The following is a 13100-nucleotide window of genomic DNA, read 5'->3' as shown; positions in this document are numbered from 1 at the left end:
TGTTGGAATGTTAATGCAATGCATTTTATTACTACATGCAATACAAAATACATTCCAATAGACGATACATGACAAACATTAATCCTGAGATCTTTGTTGATTTCAACATGTCTTAGATGGGTAACACAACTAGATAGATAGATAGATAGATAGATAGATAGATAGATAGATAGATAGATAGATAGATAGATAGATAGATAGATAGATAGATAGATAGATAGATAGATAGATAGATAGATAGATAGATAGATAGATAGATAGATAGATACTTTACAACTAGTACTTAATATAAACTGTAAGTTAAAAATTCAACTCCGCCATGGTCGATCCTAAGCCCAGCTAGGAAAGGAGAAGCAACCCCTCCCAGAAAAAACAAAAAAACTACTGCTACAGAAACATAAGTACAAACATTATGGCTGTGGGAGAGGAAGGACCTCCAGCTGGAAGGTGCATAGTGTCAGACTGTGAAAGCCAGAGTCTTCTGGAAACTGTCAAGCCAATGAAAATCATTTTCACCAAGACCACCACCACTATCGGAACATGGAATGTATGAACAATGTACGAAAAAGACAAAAAAGAGCAAGTGGCTGCAGAGATGAGAAGATTTAACCTCACCATCCTGGGAATCAACAGATCAAGATGGACTGGTTCACCCCAGATACAGCTGACCTCTGGAGATTTACTGCTGTTCTCAGGACACAAGAAGGACAATGCACTGCACACTCAGGGTGTGGCCCTGATGCTGTCCAAGACTTCCCAGGGAGCACTCCTTAGGTAAGAGACACACGGTCCACAGATCACGATAGCCTCCTTCCACACAAAGAAGAGGAGGATTAATTTGGATGTGATCCATTGCTACGCCCCAACAAATGACACTGGTGAGGAAGAGAATGAGATCTACAACAGACTGCAGACTATCATCCAAGACTGACCCAAGGAAAACATTATTATTGTTATGGGTGATTTAATGCCAAGATTGGCAGTTGCAGTTGAGGAGATCATGGGGCAGAAAGATTTAGGTGAGATGAACAACAATGAGGAGAGATTCGTTGACATGTGCACCACGAGCAACCTGATCATTGGAGGGAGCTTCTTCCATCACAGAAGGATACACAAGGCAACTTGGGTATCACCAGACCTGTTGACGGAGAATCAGATTGACCATTCCAAGTGGATCTCTCCAAGGAGATCTCTTCAGGATGTACGTGTCAAGCAAGTAGCAGATGTTGCTTCAGACCATCATCTTCTTGTAGTACAGTTGAAGCTCAAGTTAAAGAAGAACTGGTCTGGAAGTCCCAGCCAATACCAGTGATATAACACCACTCTGCTGAAGGACAACAAAAAGAAAGAAGAATTCAGCATCACCCTCTCCAACAAGTTCCAAGTCCTGCAAGAGCTGCTGGAAGAAGAGACGATTAATGAAAAGTGGCAGAAAGAAGCAGTGACATTAGCATGCCAAGAAGTGCTGTTCCCTAAAACACATAACCACAAGGAGTGGATGTCAACAGAGACACAGAAGAAAATAGAACAGAGGAAAACAAAGAAGGCAGCAGTAAATAATAGCAGAACAAAAGTTACAAAATCCAAGTTGCAAGAGGAATATACAGAGGCATACAGGACGGTCAAATGCAGCATCAGGTTGGACAAACGAAACTATATAGTGATTCTAGCAATAGACGCTGACCTGTTTGCCACCATCAAGAAGCTCTCAGGAAAATACTCCAAGTCAGAGAGGCCAGTGAAAGACAGAGACAATGGAGTGATACCAGATGAGGAAGGGAAGAAGAACAACTGGGTAGAGCACTTTGAGGAATTGCTTAACAGACCAGCTCCTTGAGACCCATCATTCATTCCACCGGCAGCTGATGATCTGCCAGTAGACTGCAATTCTTCCACGAAGGAGGAGATCCACAGTGCCATCAAGCAGCTAAGAAATGGTAGGGCTGCGGGACCTGACAGCATCCTAGCAGAGATGCTGAAGGCTAAAATGGAAAGCAGTGTGGAGCTACTGCACCTCCTCTTTAGCAAGATATGGGAAGAGGAGGTAGTGCTGACAGAACAGAAAGACAGTCACCTCATCAAGCTCCTGAAGAAAGACGATCTCTGTTCTTGCTCAAACTACAGAGGCATAGCTCTACTGTCCATCCCAGGAAAAGTGTTCAACCACATCCTGCAGAACATGATGCAAGATGCAGTAGACCCATAACTCTGAGATCGACAAGATGGTTTTTGCAGGGACAGGTCCTGCATTGACCAGACTGCAACACTGCGCATTATTTTTGAGTAGTCCCTGGACTGGAACTCACCTCTCGACATTAGCTTCATTGACAACAAGAAGGCATTTTACAGCATGGATAGACAGACCTTCTGAAAGCTACTGAGACACTATGAAGTGCCAGAGAAGATCACGAATATCATCAGGAATACCTGTGAAGAGATGACCTGCAGGATAGTGCATGGCACGTAACTCACAGATACCTTTCAAGTTTGAGTGAGGCAAGGTTGTCTGCTATCACTCTTCCTGTTCCTGCTGGCAATAGATTGGGTCATGAAGACATCCACAACCCAGAAGTGAAACAACATCCAGTGGACAGTCTGGACACAGCTGGATGACCTCAACTTTGCAGATGACCTGGTTCTTCTTTCACATTCCCTAACAACAGATTCAGGAAAAGACCAGCATTATAGCAGACACCTCAGCAAATCTAGGCCTCAACAAAAACAGAGGTAAGATTAATGTGCTAATGGTCAACACAGCCAGTGCAATGACCATTACGGTGGAAGGAGAAGCACTAGAAGAGGTGGACAACTTTACCTAGCTTGGCAGCATCATTGACACACAGGGTGGGACAAATGTAGATGTTAGAACCTGAATCTGCAGGGCAAGGGTGGCTTTCGTTCAGCTGAAGAATGTCTGCAAATCCTCTGAAATCAACACCGTCACCAAGGTCAGGGTCATCAACACCATTGTGATGCCTGTCTCATTTTAAGGAGCTGAAACCTGGAGAACCACTGTCACCACCATGAAGAGAATCCAGGTTTTCATCAACCCCTGCCTCAGAATGATTCTCAAGATCCACTGGCAGGACAAGATCAGCGATGAAGACCTGTGGCTACAAATTAAACAGCAGCCCATTGGAGACGACGTCCTTCAAAAATGCTGGAGGTGGATTGGACACAAGCTTTGCAGACCTGCAACCAGCATTACAAGACAAACCCTCAACTGGAACCCACAAGGGAAGAGGAAAAGGGTTCTGCCAGAAAACACCTGGCACTGTGACTTGAGGAAGATTGGCCACACATGGGGACAGCTGGAGAAACTTGCCCAGGACCGAAAAGGCTGGAGGGAGCTGACTGGCAGCCTATACCCCAGATGGGGCCACAGGCAGAGATGAGATGAGATGGTGAAGCTAGTAATTCTAAACACAAACCAGACAGAATAAATGTAAAATCATTGAATAATTTATTTATCTAGTAATAGTTGTATTAGTAATAGTAATGTCACATGTACAGAAATAAATAGCTTCATTTTATTTAATAGTACAGTAAACACAAATCACCTTGCCATAGTTGCCTTGATATCTCACACCTCAACCAACTCAGACCTCACAGTGAAAACAGCATTGGACCCATGCAATTTGCCTATCAGGTAGCATTTTACAAATCAGACTAGAATCACATCTGTTTCCTCCGCCTTTATAGGGCCTTGTGGTAATGGACCTTGTGGTAATGGCCCCGCCTCCTGGAGGAGCACCCACAAAACACAAGGAATATCAACACATGAAAACTAAATAATCCAATCTTGTAACTGGAAAAAATCAACACAAATGGGAAATTTTAATTTCAGCCAGGGAGTTATCCTGGCCGCAACATAACATGGTACTTTTAAAATCAATTTTCTCAATGTCAGAAAATAATACTCAGGTTCAATTTCATGTCTTGTCTGCCTGATGTGGAATTAGGCTTTGATTTTTGTTAAGTTGATTTCTGCTCCCTTTCTGCTTAAGTGGTTTAGTGTTGGCTTATATGTGTGTTATACAGCAATGTGGGCCCTAAAAACATACAGGAGTAGTCCAGATCAGCATTTCTAGACTCAGTATTTTCTTTTCTGTCTGTTGATTTTATCAATATGTATTAAAAATTTCAAACACTATTGCCTTCTGCACTTGTTTTATGTTTTTACAGTAAAATTAACAGTACAGTAAAACTGTACTTGATTAACTGTCAGTCTCTGTTAACCGTCAGGGCCAATAAAAAAGATTGCACAATCCATCGCTGCACATTGGATCAACTCTCCCTTGTGCTAGCACGTAGTGTTCTTCCCCAGCATCATGTGTCAGGCCGCCTTTTGAAATCACAGTGTCATTTATGCACCTTCAGTTTTAATAGTGTTTCGTAGCTTTTCTCTTTTGTTGTAATTAATCTACTGTACATTGTTATAGCCAATAAACATATGTGTGCAGTGTTGGAATCGTCACAAAAATGTGAAATTATTAAATATTTAAGAAAGTGCTTCAAGCATTGCTTCAATTTACAGAGTAGGAAAAACAACAGTGAATGATAAAGCGTGATGCCGATACAATTGAAAAAGTGTTGAAAATGGAAACCACTGATGGTAATGTTATTCTGCATTAAGGTTAATGTTTTTCTGTACTGTAATTTTATTTTTAAATTCTGTTATATTATGTTTTGTTAATATATTGTAATGTGCAGGTAGTTTGTGATGAGCTGTGCGGAAACAGAAAGGGTGGAATGAATACTATAGTGATAGGGCTGGGTGAAGGACTTATGTTCTGTAGGGCCAGTTACACCTCTTATGTATGAGATGAGTGACAGGAGAAGTTAGGAGAAAAAGGAAGGTGCGGCAGAAGGAGGTTTTGAGTAGGGAGTCAGGAGACAATAAGCAGGAGTGTTTGTGGTGCAGAGAAAAAAAGAACGTAAGTGGCAGGAGATAAACTGATTGGTAGGGAAAGCTTTCATTTATTGTTTAGGAGGTGTGCTCTGTAACCCAGATAACTCTATTTGTTATGGAACGAAGACTCCAAGTAAAATATAGAAAAATCCATTACTTCTGAATTTTATTTTCTTATTACGCTGGTTGTTAGAGTATTATATAAATTAATATTTTTAATACTATATTATATTTTTTAATATAGTTTTGTTTGATAAATAAATATGTCTGTTCGCTAAACTAATCTACTGTAATTCACTATTAAAGTAGCTGTTCTGTCTTTTCTCTTATCTGTCACGGCCTCGGTCCCAACCCCTGATGGATAATTGAGGTTTTACTGAATTTGCTGCTACTGCTGATGAATTAGAAACAAAAATGCAGCAGCAATACGTGGTACAATGACATAACACAACTACCAGAGACTGTTAAACAAAGCAATGTTAAGAAACAAAAATCAAATATCTGATGTCTGCTTTAATGATTTTCCATACATGCTTACTTTTGTTTTCAAAATCATAATTTGTGAAGGCTTCACAGAGTATAGCATCTATCAGGAATCTCAAGGTCATAAAAGGAAGAATGACAGCACCTGTACCTCAATTTACTCTTTCCCAGACTTAAAAAACATCTGTCTGTATCCACGTTTATAAGCAATGATCTTTTTGGTTATTTCTTGATGTACAGTAGCTGTATGTGTACCGTACAGAGCAGTATTGGTAATATAATATGACCTGCCCTATAAGGCATGATAAAAAGTACTGATTGATTAATTTTTGATTAGGGAGTTACCAAGCTTCACCCTCCTTTTTACCCGCCCATATCAAGTTGACTTATATTGTTTGAAAGTTACTTAGAGGACAAATGATGCTAGTTGATTAGGCAGCGCAGGCAGGATTACAACACATCTGCCATCACAGTCTGCTTAAAACAAAGGCCTCTCTCATCTGCATTTTGCATTCGTTTTTTCCTGCACGTCTTCTAGATTAAAGTGTAACAGGAATGCCACTGAGTATCTTTGGAGAAAGTCTCTCAATAGCCATTAATTGTTCTTTGATGTAAATAAACCACAACATTAGAAATGAAACATTGTTTGTAATGTAGATATGCGGAAGTAAAAAGAAGGAAAACTAACAAAATAAAAATACTTGTGTCTTGAACATGAGCTTGGCTGAATTTTTTTCCAATAAACCATTTTTTGATTTTTATTTTTACTTTATTTTAGTTCATGTGCCAGTTGAGATGCTTAGGAGAGTTGTCTCTATGTCTAAACATAAATGTCAGATATCTAACCAAGTAATTATTGCCAACCTCACTTTAAAAAAGGAAAAGGAAGGGAACTTCAAACAAGATAGTTTATGCTCCAAGATATCAGCAACAATTTCAAGATTAACAATCAAGTACCCAGTCTATACTTACAGCACCTATATGTTCTCACCTCCCTAAATTTTGTCTTCAAATATTAATCATAATCATAATGACAACAATAATCTATCTATCTATATGAATATAATATGTATATATAAAATGCCAAGGTCTGACTGTCACTCACATAATTACTTGTGAACTGATGAGACTTTTAAAAGTAAAAGTAAAAGAATTTCACTGTACTCTGTACACAAGGCAATAATTACCCTATAAACCTATAACATCTTTATTGTCACAACATATCATCCAGGTGCTTTTCAAAGTTGTTAAAGATTATACAATTCAACTACATGATTCAGTAGTATTTCATGACTTCAGTCCAGTTTCCTAGTTTTAAGATATTTTTTAGTTTTAGTTTTAATTTGTTGCCATTTTCTAATATTTAGTTTTTATTTATTTATTTATTTTTTTTTACCTTTTATTTAGTTTTAGTCTTTCACCATTTTCTAATTTTACTTTTTTGTCCTTTTTTTTTGCATTTAGTTTTAGTTTTTCAGCATTTAACTTTTAGTTTTTGCCACAACAAAAACATCCACACGGACACAGTTTTGAAAGTGTAAAACACAGTTTATTTTTATAGTTGTCAAATTGTATATTATTCTTGTTATAACAATCAACTTAATTCATTCAGGTTTACTCCCTTCATTTTCTCCTGTTAATGTGACAGTTCAAGGCTTCCAGTATAATTAGACAAGGCAAGAATCAAATAACAAGTGTGCTTAGATCTCATTTGTTATTTTAACCTTCAACAAGTTTAAGTAAATGGTCTTTTCATTTCAAACACACTTTCTTTTTGGAGCATAGATCACTGCACACGTATTTCATAGTCTTAATTTATATTTATTTTTGCTATCTCTTGATGCTGACTATATGTCATATACCAAGTTTGAAACTATAAAACAGTATTATTTCAGGGAATTGTTACTTTGCTTATTTTAAATATTATTGAAGTCACTACTTGAACTGTGTTAATAACATTAATAGCAGAAACAGAAACAAAAATGTTTCCATGTATATACTGCATTTCTACAAACATACAATTTACATTAAACACAAAACATGCAAACTTCATATAGACACTGACAAGGTTAGCAATCAAGCCTGAGCTCATGATGTTGTATATTAAAAATAATAAATAATAATAATAGTAATAATAAAACATTCTCTTTATGTAGCACCTTTCTAATGCTCAAAGTGCTTCACAAATACTTAAAGGAGAACAACTGAAATAAAAGCAAAGATGGCATTAATAACACAGGATACAAATGAATATCAAACATTAATAAATATTTGAAAGTGAAAGTACTGAATTCAATTAAGAAACATGCAGGAAATAAAATGAAGAAAGCCATGAACAAATAATAATGTTTTTGTACAATTATATGTAGAGATATAAATGTACAATCAAAGATGTTACAATGATGTTACAATCACCCACAGTGCTAAGGTGCAATCAGTAGGTTGAGAGCAGATTTCATCATTAGTTTTACAGCCAAGCACAGGACAGCATTAGCCATTGAATTGCAGTTCATTTGCTGTTCAGTACAGATATGACAAACCCAGCTTGACCTCTGCAGCCTTGTAAAGTAAACACACCATTTTTGCGGTGACATATCAAGATTGCAGTCTGCAATGAATAAGATACTTGTAGTGCTTTGCCGCTGATGATCCGTGTGTTAGAACAAATTTGCAGTATGCAGATCCAACAGCAAAGATTACTTCAATAGAGCACTTCTGTTAGATTACTCTTGCTAAAATAAATTCTGACTGTAGCAGTGCTCTTCAAAATTAACAGTGCTGATGAGCTCCCAAGCACAGTACACCATGATCCCCTCTTAAGAACTCTGTAATGCTGCGACATTCTAAATATATTAAGATTATTGCATTCCATCCATTTGCTATTGATGAAGCTCTGCGACACCACACCACCCACATTGAAACACCAGGGTATTTTTCGTACGTGGATTAGTCGTTTAGCCGGATGTAATTGTTGACGATTTGGCCTGATCCTGGATCTGTCGGTTTTTCGAAACTCTTGCTGGAAGTGTTGTCATAGCAACACATCCTAATCCTCAAACCTGCTCGGAGCAGGTTTGTTCTACATAAACAAGGATTAGTTTACACACGTGATCAGTGACGGTGCGTGGAAATCATCCAGTCATGGCTTCGCCGTTCATGAATGAGCGACCAATTGATATCGGTGCGCAAATTATAAGAAGAGAATTTCATATAGAGAGGGTTTTGTGCGATCGGCAAGATCCTTTATTGCTCCCGGAGGAAATTCTTTTCGAAAGATACCGCTTTAGCCGAGGGGGAATATTGTACCTCAAAGATTTATTAGCACCTTATATTCGAAGTCAAACTAGGTGAAGTCGGGCTCTCACAACCACACAGACAGTAGGCATTGCTTTGAGGTTTTTTTTACAAGCGGCACTTTTTTATATACTGTAGGCGATGCAGAAAATCTAACTAAAAGTGCAGTTTGCCAGGCAATTCGTAAAGTCTGTTTGGCTCTGAAATATTTCCTTCGGGTTTTCATAGTGTTTCCTGGACACCTGCGTGTGCAGAAAATAAAAGAGGCGTTTCATGCCATTGCAGGTAGGTTATACACAGGCTAAAACACCCACAGTTCTCAATCAGCCTAACATTCTCATTACCAGGATTTCCAAATGTGATTGGGGCACATGGGACTGATCAGAGTGGAGTTTGATCAAACATTATTTAGAAAATGTACCTCTCCTCCTGATGAATAATCAGACACAGTGTCTTCATCAAATATTTGACCTTCGTCAATATCTCATTGGTCAGACACAAGTTCAAGAGATATGACATTCCCTGCAACTGACCCAACAAAAAAGAGGGCTATATGGAACATACCTATAGCACACATGGAGGGCAAATATATGCAATGACCATCCTTTACCTGAAATGAAGTGACCACTGCATCCTGCCACTGGTTCTGAGGAGGAGCTTCCCCCTGGAATGCCCTCAGAAACAGGGCGATGGGCATTTTGCTGGAGAGCCAACTCTTCTGCAGGGGTTAGGTGTGGACTGTGTGGACCTCCACCTGTTTTTTGCTTGTCTGCCTTCTTATTAGCTTTAAAATTAATGTTTTTTACATTATATATGATTCTTTATGTCAACAATTCTTTAAATAGTTATATACCAATATTTACCAGTTTGAAGTATATTCTTGTACTTCACTTTAACCTGTTCCCATGTTCTCCTTGTGCTCACGTTTGATCTGGAATTATGACATATTAAATAATAATTAATCTGACACATAGGAAATGAAACGCTGCATTCAGTAAGTACAATGCACAGTACTTAGTGTTTAATTTATCAGCCACTTTTTGCCAGCCGTCTTTTCTGATCTGGGCTGCTTTTACAGTGTTACCCCTTGTGCATATTAAATCTTGAAATTCTTCATGTCCTTCAAATAAAAGGTCTTGACCCGCGTGTGTGAAAAAAATGCAGCCATTCTTTTGTCATTTTGTTACAGCCTATCAAAGACTTGCTGATCATGTTTTCTAGACTCAATATATATGGGCTTTTCACTCAGTGCGAGCGTGCGCATTCATCTCGTAAGATTAGATCCAGCTCGACTAATCTAATACACGGGTGCGCTTGAAAAACCGACCTATCCTGGATGAGTTTCACCGGCATTAACTCATCCAAGATGAGGCACCTGATCTCGGATGATTTAAGCGACGTACGAAAAATACCCCCCAGTACTACTAACCTCAATAAAATTAAATGTTTACATTTAACGCCGGCTCAGTGTACTTGACGCTGAGAACATGTATGCGTACGCATCATGGCTGCCATGCATTCTCAGTGTTCATCTGACACATCTTCTGAGCACGTCCTCAGAAATTAAAGCAACACGTGCCCAAGTTTCAGTATCAACAAAAAATTGGTGGGCGCAGTGTGATCAAGTCAGAATGTGACGTCAGTGTCTCTTTTTACTATCAACATGTAGCATCAAGCCGCTTTGGAGGTCCTACAGGATCGATGTACGTGCTTTGATGTTTGATGAATACTTAGATCTGGTGAAGCAAACTGCATTCATGGTGCTTTTATATTCCGGAGTCACATATTCCCCATCATAATGACGCAATATATTTTAAATACCTTACATACCATCTTCTATGCAATCTATTGTTTTTTTTTTACACCTTCACAACAGCATCAGAATATACAGCAGCGTATTTGAGCCACAGAGAAAAAACATAGGGACACAGTGAAAAGGTTTATTTTATAATTAAAGTGGAAATTTTGGCTTTAATCTTAAAATTTCCACTTTAATCTTGTAGTTTATTTTATCATTAAAGTAGACTGTCATAAACGTCATCTTAAAACCTACCCAGTTGTTAATCGCTGCATGCATCTAGGGATTTATCCTGTGCTGACAATAGCGGCAAGTAGCAATCGCCACACAGAACACATTAAATTTATGATATTCCAGCCCTCTGCACATTTAGAATCCATAGATTTACACTTCATATCAATTTCATGATGAAATGCATTAAAGTATGTATGTTACATTTTACAGATAAATTGTTAACTTCATTTAAATAATGAATACTGTTAATAATTACACATGTGGGGGTGGCATGGTGGCGAAGCGATAGCACTGTTGCCTCGCTGGGAGTCACATCCCTCCTAGGATTTTGCTCTTGATGAGGTCCCTTTCATTGTGGTCTTATCACCTTTTAACAGTGTTCATGTTTGTTTACTGTAGTTTCCTCTCCCATCCCAGACATGTATCTCTGGCCATGTGCTTTGCAATGGATTGGTGCATACCCGGGGTGAGTTCTTGCCCTAAACCTGATTTTATTGGTATACAGTAGGCTTCAGTTCAGTACAGAACTCTACATGGGATTAAGTAGAATGAAGATTCAATAAGTGGAAAGATGGAGGCTGTTGTTAAATGTGGCAAAAGCATAACAGAGGATTACAATAATCAATTTAGAGCATTGAAATAATTAATCTGTGCACATTCATACTTAAGTGTTTGTGATGAGTGCTCCTAAGGGATGGCATGTTCCAAGGGTCATCAATATAAATTGATATAGTATGTCCTGGGCAACATAACATTTAATAATAGAACAATAACACTACAACATTTAAGTGCCTTGAGCATGGGAAAGGTGCTATATAAATAAAATGTATTATTATTATTGATGTATTATTTATGTTAATAATGCAAGTGACAAAAAGGCTTGCAAAAGAGGTCATTCTTCATTATTAGAAAACCAAGCAGCACAGATTACAAAATTATCCAGCACATATATGTTTATACATCAACTTAATAGAACACATTAGTCCCATACAGAGTGAGCATTTGAAAATAAGAGATGTATTCACAAGGTGTGGGAAAAATAATAGTTGCCTAAGATAATATATTACAAGTATACCAGATAGAAGAATACCAATAAGGATCACTTAAATTAAAGCATCACTGTTAAGGAGCATGACTCTCATAAGACAGAGGAACTATATATGAAAAAACAGAGCAGACTCTTTTTTCTTAGGAGACTGCATTTCTTGGGTAGTGATATCCCTGTGATGGCCATTGTGATTTTCTAAGTAAAAAAAAAACTAAAAGTAAAAAAAAATAAGTGAAAGAGCAGGCTCAGTTATGGGATGCAGTCTCCCTTGGAAGCAACAGCAAAGAAGAGAATGAAAACAAAACTGAGTGCCATTATGAACAATGCTGCACAGCCTCACTCTGACACACCAACACTGAGGACTTTTAGACCAGGAATTATTCAGTAGAAGTGTGTCAAGAAACACTATTAGGGCTCTTTTATACCAACAGCAATACACATGCATAATGCATCATTGTGACTGTGATTGCCAAGGAAGACATTTCTTTTCTTTTAAGTTTTCGTCTTCTGTAGTCATTCCGGTGTGTGCTCAAACCATAGCTTGTGTTTATTTATTTAATAAGCATCAATGAAAAGCCAAATTTCTTCCTCTGGACAAATAAAGATCTATCTATCTATCTGTAGGATGCCTCACGCCTGGACAAACTGGTGAGGAAGGCAGGCTCTATTGTTGGCATAGAGCTGGACGGTTTGACATCCGTAGCAGAGCAACGGGCACTCAGCAGGCTCCTATCAATTATGGAGAATCCACTACATCCATTAAACAGTGTCATCTCCAGACAGAGGAGCAGTTTCAGCGACAGACTGCTGTCACTGTCCTGCTCCACTGACAGACTGAGAAGATCATTCCTCCCCCAAACTATGCGACTCTTCAGTTCCACCAGAGGGGGTAAACGTTGAACATTATTCAAGTTATTGTCTGTTTTTTACCTGCATTTTTTATTACTCTTTAATTTAATATTTTTGCAGCTGGAGTATGTGAATTTCCCCCTGGGATTAATAAAGTATCTATCTATCTATCTATCTATCTATCTATCTATCTATCTATCTATCTATCTATCTATCTATCTAATCTAACATTAGTAAACTGGAATGACCTAAGCAAAGTAAATGCAGTGGATACTTAGATCTCTGGTGATTATCTTTAGACAGAACCTAAAATCCAGATTATCTATGCAGTGAGACATCTGCATAAAACAGGAGGAATAATTTCTGTTTGTAATGGAGGGCAGATAAACAAAAATGTTTTTAAGGACTCCAACCCTAATGGCTCATGGATATAAAATGGAAAGAAGGGACATCCAAGTTTGTCAGGAACAAGCAGCTGAATG

General features: G+C 38.1%; 1 pseudogene; it reads left to right on the top strand.

Moving 5' to 3' along the window:
* Nucleotides 1-412: 412 nt before the first annotated feature.
* LOC114656566 (uncharacterized) lies at nt 413-3396 on the top strand (annotated as a pseudogene).
* The last annotated feature ends 9704 nt before the right edge of the window (nt 3397-13100 follow it).

The sequence above is a fragment of the Erpetoichthys calabaricus genome, chromosome 8, assembly GCF_900747795.2.
Source record: "Erpetoichthys calabaricus chromosome 8, fErpCal1.3, whole genome shotgun sequence".
NCBI classification, from domain to species: Eukaryota; Metazoa; Chordata; class Cladistia; order Polypteriformes; family Polypteridae; genus Erpetoichthys; species Erpetoichthys calabaricus.
The sequence above is the reverse complement of the archived record's forward strand: the minus strand, read 5'-3'. Positions and strand labels throughout refer to the sequence as shown.